This window comes from Carlito syrichta, unplaced genomic scaffold (assembly GCF_000164805.1).
Source record: "Carlito syrichta isolate Samal-C Ts95f unplaced genomic scaffold, Tarsius_syrichta-2.0.1 Scaffold249753, whole genome shotgun sequence".
Classification (NCBI taxonomy): Eukaryota; Metazoa; Chordata; class Mammalia; order Primates; family Tarsiidae; genus Carlito; species Carlito syrichta.
The window spans coordinates 41,827-57,159 of NW_007193849.1; the positions used below are offsets into that span (position 1 = coordinate 41,827).

The following is a 15,333-nucleotide window of genomic DNA, read 5'->3' on the forward strand; positions in this document are numbered from 1 at the left end:
ATGAAAGACCTATCTGCAATGGCCTTGTTATTTAATTCAATCTTAATTGGATACAAACAGAATCTAACAAATTGTCGGAAGGCCTAAAACTGTACAAAGGTATTTTTAACTGGTGATATTAATCATATGGAAGTGAAAAGTGTACTTCACCAAGTTACTGTACCTTCCCACTGTGATGCGTTCTAGGTTCACGTTGCATTTCTTCCAAATTCTGTAAGTTTCAAGGACAGAACATTTAATCCCTAGAACATATGCCTTGTTTAGGGGACAGTTCAGCCATTTTCAAGAAGCTTTGTGTTCAGAGATGTGTATTTTAGGAATTCTCCATGTGGCTTAATTAGGAGCACGCCTTGATAGTCAGAAGAGGGAAGTCAGGCTTCATCGTGTAGTGTGAGCCCCTTGGAGAAGAGTGCGATGCTGAGGGACCAACACAGGGTGGGTGAGGACCAGCTTTCTAAAACCCGCCTTTCATAACCTGGCCAGAATCCCTGAGCGCTATCAGGCCACCGCCTGAAGCTGAAGGCAAGGCCCAAAGGCTTCTCTTTTGCAAAAGATGTAAATGGCCGGCCTGGGGAGAAAGCTAGAGGAAAAGGGCTCTCTGGGTCACCCATTTCTTCCAGTTCCATGGCAGACTCTTGCAGGGTGCCCAGAGAGTGCGAGGCAGGACCACTCTTATTGTTGTTCTCGCCTAGACAAAGGCCCGGGGGTGGGGGTGGGGGTGGGGGGGACGGGCAACCGGCGCCCGTCTTTCGGGATGGCAGGGGGATGGGTTTGGTTTGGCGTGGGCGCGGGCTTTGTCAGTTCCACTCCGCATCCCGAGGCCCGGCGCGGGGAGGACGTGGCGGGGCAGCCGCAGTGGCCTCTGCGTCAAGGGGCTGCAGGGCTAGGGAGGTGGGGCCCGGCTCCCTCCCCACGCGCCGCCGCCGCCCACAGCCTCCCCGGCGCCCCCGCAGCCAGTTGGCGGCGCAGCGCCGGCGGGCCAGGCACGTGGGCGCCTCCGTCACCCCCTCCCTCACTCACACTCGCACACACGCGCGCGCACCCGCCTCCCGTGCTGTTTCTCCGGCAGACACTCGGGCGCTCGCGAGTCCCTCGGTGCCAGCCCGCAGGACAGCGACCCTTCCCTCCCAGCCCCAGGTCCCGCCCGGGCCAGCGGCGGCTGCTCCCCAGACTGCTCCTCCGAGGCCTCCGCCTTCGCCACCTGGACCCTACCCTTTGGCGACGGCTGCTGTGGCTGCCGCCCGGACGTGAAAGCAGCCGGGGGCGCTGGGACCAGACACACGCAGGGTAACGACACGATCCTTCGCTAAGGGCACGGTTGGGGTGAGGTGGGGATTGCCACGAGCAACCCGGGAGCCCTGGGACAAGGACTGGAAAGGAAGGGACGGATAGATCCCAGGAAGGAATCAGACTGCGTCCTGGGGTGGGAGGAGGGAAGGTGGCTCACAGCTCCGGGAGGGAAGGAGGGAGAAGCTGGGCTCGGCCCCCTCTGTACTCCGCGTTCTGCACCTGTGCACCCGCGGGGGGCGAGAGGCTGCGCTGAAAGCACATGGGTCGAAACGTGCCGCCATCCTTCCTTCCTTCCGCGGAGGAAACTGCTCCGGGCATCCCCAGAGACCTACTGGCGCCCTCTTCCAGTCGGGGCTGAAGGGTGGGGCCCGAGTCCGAGCGGCAAGTTGGGAGGGTCGGGGCGGAGATAGGTGCTCTCGTGGGACATAGGAAGCAGAACCTCGTGCAGGTAGGCGGCGGGGCGGGGAGAGCCGCGAGCCTCCTTCCTACTTTGCTTCTGGCTGCTTTTGCAACCGCAGGAGACGCAGACCGAAGACAGACTGTTTGCACGTGACCACAAGTCCCCTGGGCTTGAGGTGCACTGTGGCACACGGTCCACAGGGGGCCTTTTGCGGAGCGCAAGGCACGTGGCTGCTGGGGAAATCGCAGCTGGTATGTTTCTGCGCATCCTGGGCTTTGAGAGTGTGGCGGTGAGGTGGTTGGTGGTGCCAGCATGTACAGGAGAGGGTGGGAAGGGGTCGGAAGCGCAGATCGTTTCAACCTTTCCTTCACTCGCCTGGCCTGTGCGTGGCCGAGCGGAAGGCTTTGAGTATCGGGGAAGCCTCGCAGTCTGCCATCACGCCCTAGCTTTACGCACAGGAATGAATCAAAACGCTCAAGGCGTCCCGGGGGCTGGCATGACCCACCCAGTGGCAGAGGCTGTTGGGGTTGGAATTAGTGCCCTTTGAGCCCCGCAGCAGCGTTTGACGTGGGTACGAGGAGAGCGAAGCCCTCCAGGCTCGCGCTTTCCCGACTCTCGCTCTCCCTTGCCATCCTCCTGCCTCGCGGGGAACGGCTGGAGTACGACGGGGCGGGGTCCGGACTCGGCCCGGTGACGTCAGCAGTGTTTGGGTGCTTATGCAAATGAGACTGCGACCGTGGCTTCTGGTCTGGTCCCCTCCAGGTCTTAAAGGTAGACGGTAGACTCTCTCTTATCCGCACCATTTTTTTTGCGGTTCACTCCCTAAGAAGTGCGGGAGGAATGAAGGGTTTGCTTTCTGTGCTGCGTTTGGGCTCACATCGACCACGGTATACAAGCCATTTTATACCTGTCAGAACCCAGTTGCTTTTCCGGGATGCCGGGAACAAAGTGCTTGCTTTGGGGAATTATTCTCTTCAGACACAGACCCGTCAAGCTCCTCACCCCGCCCAGACCTCATTTCTGTAAAAAACAGTGAGAGGCAGATCTGCCTGTATCTTAGGTGCCAAGGGTTGAATTCGATTTGCGCATAAATACTTAATGGTAGATTGGATTTTCTTTGAACAGTATGTGGATTTATCTCATGTTCAATTCGAGATATTCGACCATCAGAATCAGACAATTTTATATTTATATGTTGTTGCTCTTTCTATTCTCCCATCAATGATCCATGTCTATTTGTTGGAGTATATTACCCCCCAAAATTTGAAATTGAATTTATTGGCCATTTTAAACTTTAAATGTATTATTTTTTTCAGGACGACAGGAATTAATCGAATTTTGAAAGGAAGATACTCTTTTACTGTTTGTTGATAAGCTTTTCTTTTTCTGATTGCACTTGATTAAAAAATTAGTATATAATTCCAATATACCTAACTCAAGAGGTAACATTTTAATGGAATTAAGAAACATTACATGTTTCTAGGACATAAATACTCGGTGACCCAACTAATACATAAAAAATAATAGAGAATTGTAAATTGGATAACTTAGGTATTTGAAATATCTTGCTTGTCAATTGTTGAAACATTTAAATCAGAGTTACTAAAGTCTAAACTCCATGTTTATAATTATTACTTTACTCAGTGATCATAGTTCAAATTCTACTGTATCCTTGTTAGAAAATATGCCTCTTCTGTCATAAAATAAAACTTGCATATGAGTAGGGAAGAGATTTTCATTCCTTTAAACTCTGGGATTATCATCTAGGCAATTGAAAGAATCACTGATTTTTGAATAGCAGAGCGGAAGGAGACCATGGTGGGTTATCAAAAGCTTCCCAAAACGTTATTTTCCATTTACCTCTCAACTTCTTGTGGAAGAGTATGTTAATTATTCCTACAAGGGTAGTTAGTACAGGTTAGGCATAGCTAAATTTTTTGTAGGTAGGTTTTAGGAAGCGTCCAGATGTTTTTCTTATACATATTTACTGCTGGCTTGACTGGAATGTGGACCTGCCAGACCCTCCCCTCAACCCCTCAGCTAATCAAAAAATTCCCATCTGATGTAAGAATCGGACAGCCCAGGTCTCAGCTCATGGTTTAGCACAATGACCACTAAAAATCCTTCAGGTTTCCTGTTGAAGGTAAAAAGCTCACCCCTTAACTCATCAAGGATAAGGTGTTAAGCTCACCTTTGAGCTCTTGAACGTGTGTTTTGAAAAAGACGATAATCTTTCCACCAGTGCCTTACCCTCATTAGATTATCAATAACTAGGTAGCTATATCTAGCTTTTAGTTGGGAGCAAAAGCATGGATTTTCTTTTTCAAGAAATTGGCTCATGGCAGTTCTTTCTGCCACGAATCTTCCTTTTTCCTTCTCGATAATAAACTCTGTCCTAAAAGTTAAAAACAAATTATTATAGCATATATATGCATGATTGGATATATTGATATATTCTTATGCAGAGTAGATTTTGAAATGGTTTCTCAGCAAGCATTATTAAAAACTACATGCATGGGGCAGCTTTTCTGCCCTCTCAATAAATCCTACTTAAAAAAACAAAATAAAAAAAAAAACTATAGGGATGGTCTGATGCATGAGAAACATTCATGATTACGTGGCAGAGATCTTTAGACTTATTTCCAATTTGCTTATAACACTACTCTTCAGACAGTCTTTAGTAAGCCTTCTTTGGATAAACTTATGTGCTTAAATATTAACTTTGACTAATAACTCTCATCTTTTTCTCTGTAAATAACAAGCCCTTAGAATAAACCGGGATACAGGGTTATTTTAAATGCACAGTATCACTTGATATAGGGTAGAGATGTGTTCATCCTTGAAGGTCACTTTATTTCCTTGTGATTAATGTGCCAAGATATCTTCTGATATAAGATTAACTGATTGTTATCTTTAAATGGAATACTTATTCTGGGAATGTTTTTCAGCTATCAGATTGGCAAAGATCAAAGAGATTATTTATTGTATTGAAGAGAGCAAAGGGAAACAGGCAATCTCATACACTGCTTATGGTAGTGAAAATTGACACAATTTTTAATAAAGAACTATTTGTCAATATATATCAAAATTATGAAAGCACATAAGAAATTATAAAAAGCACAAAATTTTAAAAGCACATACCTCTTGATTAAGCAGTTCCACCTCTGGAAATTTTTTCTACAGATATGGAAGTTCTACATATTCTGCAGACATGCAAGATACACAGAGTGGTTTGTTGGAACATTGTAGAAGCAAATTATCAGAAATGATTTAAATAATTTAACTGTACGACATGCCAAGGAATGTCATTCAGCTATTTTAAAAAATGCAACTATTAAATTGCATAAAAAGTTTTTGAAAATTTTTCTTGAGTGAAAAACCAAGATGTGGAATTAAGTACACAGTAACAATTATATTAAACAAGCAGTTTGTGGGTGTAGAGAGAAAACACTTTAGTATGAATATAAATGCAGTGTGTGTTTGTATATATAAGCTTAAATATACAGAAACTTTTTGAAATAATTTGGTTACTTTATAGGAAAGTAGAAGTGGTATTGTGCATGCTTGGAAGAAAGGGTGGAAAGATAATATTTTACTCTGTGCCCTTTAATGTCATATTATTGTAATATTTATTCAAAATATAAATTTAAAATATTACGAAATGAAAACAGCAGCAAATAAGCATCCTTGGTAGGGTAATATTCACACATCAGATGTCATCAAAGTAGTAAGCAAAAGTCAGTGGGTAGTTTGATCATTCCATGAATTTTTTGTTGTTTCTGAATTGCAAGAAAATTTTCTCTTTCAACATTTTTAATAACAAAATAATATCTGAAAAGCAGACTTAGTAGTGGATTAAATGCATTTAGTCAGTTGCACCAGCATAAAAAATGAGTGTCCTGCTTTTTTAAAATTTAAATTTAGCAATGGTTGTAGAGTCACATGTAATTGTTAAGAAATAACACAGAATTCTTGTGAGCTCTTTCCTGCAAATGTAACATGTTGCAATAACTATACTGCAACATCCTCATGAGAATATTGTTTTTGATACAGTCAAGTTACAGAACAGTTTAATCACATCAGGCTTCCCTAGGTTGCCCTTTTATAACCACATCCACATCCCTCCTGCCCCAGGTTCTCCTTAACTCCTGGCAACCTCTCCATGTTTATTTAGTCATTGCAGGAATGTTATGTAAATGAAATCGAGCAGTATTCAACATTTTGGAATTGGCTGTTTTTCACTCAGCATACTTTTCTATATAGATGGATCTAAGTTGTGTCTATCAGTAGTTTATTTTTAATGCTGAGTAGTACTTCATGGTATAGATATGCCAGAGTTTAACTGTTCACCATTGAAAGACATCTGGATTATTTTCAATTTAGGGAAAATTTTATTGTGAATAAAGGTGCTGTGAACACTCCTTTATAGGTTTTATGGAACATATTTTAATTTATCTGAGATAATATGCCCAGGAGTGCAGTTGCTGAATTATATGGTAATTGGATGTTTCATTTTTTAAAAAACTGCCAAGCTATTTTCCAGAGTGACTAGACAATTTTACATTCTCACCAGCAATTAATCAAGGATCCAGTTTCTCCGCTTCCTTGCTAGAATTTGGTTGCCACTATTTCTTAGCCATTCTGATAGGTATATAGCAACATCTCATTGTGATTTTCATTTTCATTTCCTCAATGGCTGATAATATTGAATCTCAGTCCATGTGCTTGTTCGTATAAAATATTCAGTGAAATGTTCCTTTATCCATTTTCTAATTTTAATTATAATGGTTGAGTTTAAGAGTTTATAATACCTACATACCAATCTTTTGTACTTTTCAAATATTTTCTCCCACTCTTTACCTTGTTTTTAACATCGTCTTAGGCTATTTCACAGAATAAAAGTTTTAAATTTTGAGACCCAGTTTATCAATTTTTGCTTTGAATTCTGCTTTTGTCATGCCTAAGAACTCTTAGTTTAGCTCTGGATCTCAAAGATTTTATCCAATGATTTTTTCCCAAAACTTTTATAGTTTTATTTTTAACATTTAACTTTGCGATCCATTTTGAGTTAATTTTGGTAGTGAGGTTTAAGTTGAGGTTATACTTTTGCTTAGGGATTTCCAATTGGTTCCAGGATCATTTGGTGAAAGGGCTATCCTTTCTCCATTAAAATTGATTTTATACCTTTATTAAAAATCAGTAGGACATATTTGTTGTACTTCTTTATGGGTAGTCTTTGCTATTCCACTGATTTTTGTCTAGCCTCCTGCCCTCCCTACACAGTCTTCATTACGTAGCAATGCAATAAGTCTTGAAATTGGGTAGGCTCATTTCTCCCACTTTATTTTTTGTTTCAAAATAGTTTAGCTGTTTTTTTTTTTTTGAGTAGAAATCTCACTGTTGCCCAAGTTGGAATGCGGTGGCATGCTCACAGCCACCGCAGTCTTGACCTGCTAGGCTCAGGTGATCCTTCTGCCTCAGCCTTCCAAATAGCTGGTACCACAGACACGTGCAACCACACCTGGCTAATTTTTAAAAAATTTGTTGTAGAGATGATGTCACACCAAGTTGCCAAGACTGGTCTGGAACCCCTGGATTCAGGCAATCCTCTGATCTTGGCTTCCCGAAGTACTGGGGTTACAGACATGAGCCACTGCGCCTGGCCACTGTTCTTATTTTTTGCCTGTTAATATACATTTTAAAATAATCTTGTTTATACACGAATTTTACTGGGATTTTAATAGGAATTGCATTTAACCTGTATATCACGTTAGAGTTAATTGACATAGTCACTATTTTGAGCCTTCTAATCCATGAACGTGGTATGTCTGTCCATATACAGCAAGTCCCCTACATATGAATCTTCAAGTTGCGCACTTCCAAAGATGCAAACATGCATTTACATGTTCATTCATGTAAGTTAGTTCACACAATTGGCATACATTGTCATGTGGAAGAAACTTTGCCTGCAGTTTGTACATGATTTCCGTGAATTTGAGAAGATGTATGAGGAGCCCAAAGAGGTCTTCAGTAACTTAGTGACCCTCAACGAGAAGCTGAAGCTAGATCTGTAAGAGGATGACCTCCCTGAACTCCTTGCTGTACAATACAAAGAGCTTACTAGTGAAGACCTGATGGAACTGGAAACCCAGAGGAAGGATGAAGAGAGAGAAGAGGAAGTAGAAGAAATGGAAGAGTCTAAGCGAGTCACGACAGAGGATATAACAAGGAATTTTCTTTGTTTGAGGAGGCACTGTTAGTTTTTTGAGACACAGAACCTGAATGTAAAATGGGACACAAGAGTAGCAGCTATTCAGAATGCAATCTGGTGTTACTGTGTTATCTATAATGAGAAAAAGAAGAGCTATTGCCCAGACGTCACTGAACCATTTTTTCAAGAAGGTAAATAGAATTGAAACCAGCAAGGAACCAGAACCTGTGCCATCAGTAGTAGACATGAGTGAAATTGCAGCTCTCCGTCCCTGTTGCTGATGATCCTTCAACTCTACTATCTCCCACCTCCTCTCCCTCCTATGTCAGTAACTCTTCTTGCCTGTCCATTGGATGCCTGGCCCTGTATGACAGATGTTATGCTGTACTATATACTACTGTACTGTTCAAGGTACTGTACTATAAGATTAAAAATTTTCTTTACTTTGTGTGTGTTGGTGTGAAAACACATTATAAACAAATAGTACACTACAGTACAATTTGGCCAATTGTGTTAGTTGGGTACCAAGGCTAACCTTGTTGGACTTAGGAACAAATTGGACTTATGGATATGCTCTTGGAGTGAAACTTGTTCATATGTAGGAGACTTACTGTATTTTGATCTTCTTTCATTTTCCTTAAAAGCACTTTGTAGTTTTCAGCAAAAATGTACTGTTTATGTTTGTTATATTTTCATGTATTTTGTTAGTGATTGTATATGCTATTATATTTTAAATTTCTGTGTCCACTTGTTTATTGCTAACATGTAGAAATACAGATGATTTTTGTATGTGTATCTTGTATCCTGTGACTTTATTGACTTCAGTTATTCTGGGAGGTATTTTTATAGATTCCTTAGAGTTTTCAACATAGACAATCTGATTGTCTGCAAACATGAAAAGAGGTTTTCTTCCTTTTAGATCTGTAAACCTTATACACTCATCATTCCATATCCACAGGCTCTGTGTCTGCAGATTCAACCAAATGCAAATGGAAGATATGGTCTTTGTGGGATGCAGGACCCATACATATGAAAAGTCAATATTTAGTATCTGAGAGTTCCTCAGGGCTTACTGTAGGACTTGACCATCTGAGGATTTTCATGGAAGGTCTGTGAACCTATCCATCAGGGATACTACTAATGGATGGCTGTGTTTTCTTTTTATTGCCTTTTCCACTGGTTAAAATTTCTAATACTATTTTAAATAAGAATGTGAGAGTGAACATTCTTATCTTGTTTTTGATTCTAGCAAAATATCATTTAGTCTTTCATCAGTAAATATAATGTCAAATGTTTATTTTTTATATATACTCTTGGTCAAGTTGAGAAAGTTCCCTTCTATTTCTATTTTTTGAAAATTTTTGAACATGATATTGAATTTTGTCCAATACCTTTTCTGCATTAGTTAATATGGTTGTGTGATTTTTTTTCCTTTTAGCCTGTTATTATTATTATTGTTGTTGTTATTGTTATTACTGTTACATATTGATTTTTGAATATCGAGCCAGTCTTGAATACCTGGTCATGGTATATAATTCCTTTTATATATTGCTGAGCTCTGTCTTCTAGTGTTGTGTGAAGGAATTTTGTGGTTATATTAATTAATATTTATTTGTAGTCTTTTCTCATACTGTTTTTCTCTGCTTTTGGTAACTGCGTAATGCTAGCTTCCTAAAATGAAATGAGAATTGTACTGTTATCTATTGTCTGAAAAGGCTGTAGGGTTGGTATTAAGTCTTAAAATGTCTGGTGAGATTTTCCAGTGAAATCATGGGTCTGGGGATTTGTGACGGTTGTATAATTATGCATTCAAATTTCTTAATAGCTAGTTACACAACTGTTAAATGATCTGTTTCATAGGTAAGTTGTAGTAGTTTCTGTTTTTTTAAAGAACTGATTCATTACATATGTAGACTTTTTGTTAGTAATTCCCTTATGAGCATTTTGATGTCTGTAGATTTTACAGTGATAATTCCTGTTTCATTTCTGATATACGAGATGTCTTAAACATGAGATTGACCATATGGGACTTTACATAAGACTGACTAAATGTGGCTTTGAACGTCAATACTTATTTTGTGATTAAAAGATAATCAAAATCACTGTGTGTATTTAAAAACCTAAGCCACAAACGCTTCTACATAAGACTGGCCTCACTGTGAACAGACTCTTGGGCAATATTTTAAAGTATGGTATTTATACTTTCAGTTAAATCCAATAAGTAATTTACGCATCTTCTCCATAAGCAAATGTTTTGGTTATCTGTTGCCACACAACAAACCATTGTAATACATAGTGTCTTAAAACAATAATGATTTACTATTTCACAATATTTTGTGAGATGGTTGAGTAAACTCGGGTGGTTTATCTGTTCCAATTGGTGTTAGCTGGCGGTTGAACTGAGGCTAAAATACTTGTATCTTTGTTCTCATGCCTAGGGCTTCGGCTTAGATAACTGGAAAAATTAGTTGCTGGCTGAGACTTTCTTTCTATATATGATTTCTAGTAGGACAGGTGGACCATTTTATATGGTGTCTGGCTTACAGAAGAGGAAAAACAGAAACTGCCAACGTTTTTAGTTTTGTAACTTGCATAGTATCACTTCTGCTGTCTACTGGTTAAAACGTGCTCAAGGTTAGTTCAGATATAGAAGGGAAGATAGACTTTATCTCTTTATGAGAAGAGTAGCAAGTATTTATAGAATTGGAAGGAATTGTTGGCATTCATTTAAGCAAATAAGCGATGACAGCATGTAACTCTAAAAAGACATACTTGGCCAGGTGTGGTAGCTCACACTGGCACTTTGGGAGGTGGCGGTGAGAGGATTGCCTGAGCCCAGGGGTTCCAGACCAGCCTGGGCAATTTTTTATGACCTCATATCTACAATAAATAAAAAAAATTAGCTGGACATGGTGGCATGCACCTGTGGTTACAATTACTTGGAAGACTGAGGCAGAAGGCGTGCCTGAGCCCAGCAGGTCAAGGCTGCAGTGGCCGTGAGTGTGCCACTGCAGTCCAGCCTGGGCAACAGATTTAGGCTCTGACTCAAAAACAAAATCATACTTGACATTCTAAGAAGACAAATAAGGCATGCTAAATGCTTTCAAATTCATACTTCTGTAAGACATGATAATAAAAATATATAAATAAGCTTAAAAAATAGTATATGCCTGTTGTGGAGTGATAAATACTCTTAAGGATATGCTCACTTCTTACTCCCTAACATCTATAAATGTTATCTAATTTGGAAAAAGGGTTCTTTTGAGATGTATTCTTGAGGCGAATATATTATTTTGGAATATCCAGATGGGCCCTATATACCATCACAAGTGTCCTTATAAGAAAGAGGCAGGCTGGGTATGGTGGCTTACACCTATAATCCCAGCAATTCAGGAGGCCAAGACAGGAGGATTCGTGAGCCCAGAAGTTTGAGACCAGTGCAGGTCACATAGCAAGACCTCATCTCTACAAAAAATTTAAAAAAATTAGATGGGTGTGGTGGCGTGTACCTATAGTCCCAGCTACTCAGGAGGCTGAGGCAGAAGCATCACCTGAGCCCAGGAGTTTGAGTCTGCAGTGAGCCATGATTGTGCCACTACACTCTAGCCTTTACAACAGAGTTAGATTCTGATTCAAAAAATAAAATACAATAAATTAAGGGTGAAAAAAAAGAAGCAGAGGGTGATTAAGCATACAAAGACGAAGTAGGCAATTTGACCACAAAAACAGATTAGAGTGATGGCGAACACAAATTGAGAAAGGCCAGCAGCCACCAGTACCTGGAAGATTCTGGGCACTATTTTAACATGGAATAACCAAGACTCAGACTTTCCCTAGAGCCTCCCGAGGAAACACCAACTTGCCAACACCTTAATTTTGGTTCATTGAAACTTTCTTGGATCCTGGCCTCCAGTGCAATGAAATAATATATTTCTATTACTTTAAGCCCTAAATTGGAAGCAATTTGTTATAGCAGCCTCAGAAAATGAACATAGTGCCTAAGTCTGTGGTGGTCTCAATATTTTAAGAAAACTTTAAGTGCTTAAGAGACTTTTTGTCTATTTTAGAAATATTTGAAATCTTTAAAAAAAATTTTTTTTTTAAGTTAAGATTCAAAAGTCCATCTTTGGTTCATAGAATTTAACAAAAAATATGCTCTAATTTATGGAAGTTACTTTATTATTATAATTAATTTTGAAATAACTGCAGTTTCATAGGAAGGTGCACAGGGAAGTCTGGTGCACTGTTAACCCAGCCCCTGCCATTTTGACATCTTTTTAAAAATTTTTTTATTTTTTTGACTTGGAGTCTCACTCTGTCGCCCAGACTGGAGAGCAGTGGCCGCTCCCGGCCACCGCAGCCTCCACCTGCTGGACTCCGACGATCCTTCCACCTCAGCCTTTCAAGTAGCCGGAATTACAGGCATGCGCTACCACGCCCAGCTGATTTTTTTTTATTTATTGTAGAGATGAGGTCTCGCTGCCCAGGCGGGTCTCGAACCCGCAAGCTCAGGCAATCCACTCACCTCAGCCTCCCAAAGCGCGGGATTACAGTCTGAGCCACCGAGCCCGGCTCATTTTGACATCTTTTATAAAACACAATGCAATATCAAAACCAACATCTTGACACTAGTATAATCCTTAGAACTTTTTCAAATTATGCAGTCACCCCCCCCATAGCTCTGCATAGCTCTAGGCAATTTTATCAAATGTGTAGCTGCATATAACTCTTACCACAATGAAGATACTAAACTGTGCCATCCCGCAAGATTCCCTCCTGTTTCCCTTTTATAGCACATGCACCTGTCTGCCCCATCCCTAACTTTTGAAATCTCAAATCTGTTGTGTATTTCTATAATTGTTATTTCGCAAATGCTTTGTGAATGAAATCATAAAATATGCATTTTTTTGAAATGAACTTTTTTTATGTTTTAATTTTTCCCATTCGGCATCTTGTCCTTAAGCTTTATGCATGCATATATCAATAGTTCTTTTTTTATTGCCTACTAGTATTTTATGGTGTAAACGTGGCATGACTTAACATTCCCCCATTGAAGCACATTTAAGTAGTTTCCAGCTTTGGGCTGTTATGCATAAAGCTGCTATGAACATTTGTGTACAAGTTTTTAAAGTTGTTATTTATCTAGTTATATACCGAAAAGAGTAGTTGCTGGTCTCTATAAGTCCATTATTAGTGTTTTTGTTTTGTTTTGCTTTGTTTTTGTTTTTGTTTTCTGAGTTAGGGTCTCAACTCTCTTGCTCACTCTGTTATGCAGTGGAATGATCATGACGATCACAGTGCAGGACAACCTTAACCTCCTTGGACCCGGACCTTCCTTCTGCCTCAGCCTCCTGGGTAGCTGGAACTACAGGTGGATGTAACCACACCAGCTAATTTTTTGATTTTTTGTACAGAGGTTTCGCTATGTTGCCTAGGCTGGTCTTTAACTAGGCTACTGGGCTCAAGCAATCTGCCCTCCTCGGTGCCCCTAAGTGCTGAGGTTACAGACATGAGATATCATGCCTGGCCCTAAGTCCATTATTAGTGTTAAAAGTAACTGTCAACTTTTTTTCAGAATGGCTCTACCATTTTACATTTTCTCCAGCAATGTATGATTTATTTAGTTTTTTCATGTCCTCATCAATCTTTTGTATTATTACATTAAAAAGTTAGCCATTCTGCCATATGTGGTGGCTCACGCCTGTAATTCCAGCACTTTAGGATGTGGAGGTGAGAGGATTGCCTGAGCTCAAGGGTTCAAGACCAGCCTGGGCAACTTGGCGCGAGACCTTGTCTCTACAATAAAAAAAAAAAAAATTAGCCAGGGGTGGTGGCACATGCCTGTAGTCCAGCTGCTTGAAAGGCTGAGGCGGAAGGATGACTTGAGCCCAGTAGTTCAAGGCTGTGGTGGCCGTGAGCGTGCCACTGCACTCCAGCCTGGGCAACAGAGTAAGTCTCTGACTCAAAAAAAAAAAAAGTTAATCATTTTGATAGGTATGTTGTAGTCCATCTTTTTGGATAAAAAACATATATTTAATGAAGTACACACTGTGACTTTGTATTGTCATTTGTAAAAAAAATGTTCCTTTCCTTTTGATTGGCTCTGTGATTTTTATTATCATTTTACTTAATGCAAAAATTTTATGTAAAGTGGGACACAGCTGGGCTCAGTGGCTCAGCCTGTAATCCCGCACCTTTGGGAGGCCGAGGTGAGTGGATTGCCTGAGCCTCAGGTTCGAGACCCGCCTAGGCAAGCGAGACCTCATCTCTACAATAAATCAAAAAAAAAAAAAAAAAAAAAAAAAGCCGGGCGTGGTAGCGCGTGCCTGTAGTTCCAGCTAACTGGAAGGCTGAAGCGGAAGGATCGCCAGAGCCCAGCAGGTCGAGGCTGTGGTGGCCGGAGCGGCCACCGCACTCCAATCTGGGCAACTGAGTGAGACTCCAATTCAAAAAAAAAAAAAAAGTGGGACACAATTTGCAAAATAATTTTTTAGGTTGAATTCTATACTGTTAGAGATATTTTATATTTGTCAAGGTTATTATTTCAGTATTTCCTCAAATCTTTTATATTTTTCCTTTTGCAATGATTTCACAACTGTAAACTAATCATCTGCCAGTTTTTCTTGTGTTGCAAATATGAAATGCATATTTCATGATTTCATTCACAGAATCATTTGTGAAATAACTTAATTATAGAAATGAACAACGGATTTGTGGTTTCAAAAGTTAGGGATGGAACAGGCAAATGCATGTGCTATAAAAGGGAAGTAAGAGGGAATCTTTGGGATGGCACAGTTTAGTATCTTCATTGTAGTAAGGGTTATATGAAGTGACACATTTGATCAAACTGCAACATTTTGATTTTATTCAAATAGTGTTCACTTTCTATCTTATTTTAGAAATTAGGAAAATATCTGTTGTTTGAATCCATAATGAATTTAAAGTTCATTGATCATATTCGTTCATTTTTAAAGAATATTTTCTTAAATAAAATTTGTATTTGTCAAAGTCAGGGAGATAATTTACTGTGTTGTGGTACTTTATCATAGAATATTCAACTTTTGGAAAATGCCAATGCAGGCAAGTCTGTTTGAGTCCTCCCTCATTTCTAAGATGCAAGTGCCTGCCTGCTATTTCATCTTTGTATATTTTCACTGGAAACATCCATTAAGATGTAACTTGAAAAGAGGTTGTGACAATTGTTTGGGAGTCAAAAAGTGTTGAAAGGTGGAGCAACAATTACAGAAAATGTTGAGTTGATTTTGTAGTGAAAATATTAGGAAGTCTGGTCCAAACAATCAGAGAAAAACCCTCTTACCAATATCAGGAATAAAAGTTTTAAAAAACCTATAAATTCTACTTATATTAAAAGACTGTAGCCGGGCTCGGTGGCTCAGCCTGTAGTCCCGCGCCTTTGGGAGGCTGAGGTGAG

At 40.2% G+C, this 15,333-nt stretch overlaps 1 protein-coding gene across 2 annotated transcripts in view; it reads left to right on the plus strand.

Annotated features, from left to right (window-relative positions):
• Positions 1-1,018: 1,018 nt before the first annotated feature.
• SLC6A15 (solute carrier family 6 member 15) overlaps positions 1,019-15,333 on the plus strand; it is a 58,757-nt gene continuing 44,442 nt past the window's right edge. For both annotated transcript variants that reach the window (XM_008051981.1, XM_021709523.1), the window contains exon 1: positions 1,019-1,287. The gene's annotated coding sequence lies outside the window, so the exon portion shown is untranslated. The remainder of the gene's footprint in view (positions 1,288-15,333) is intronic.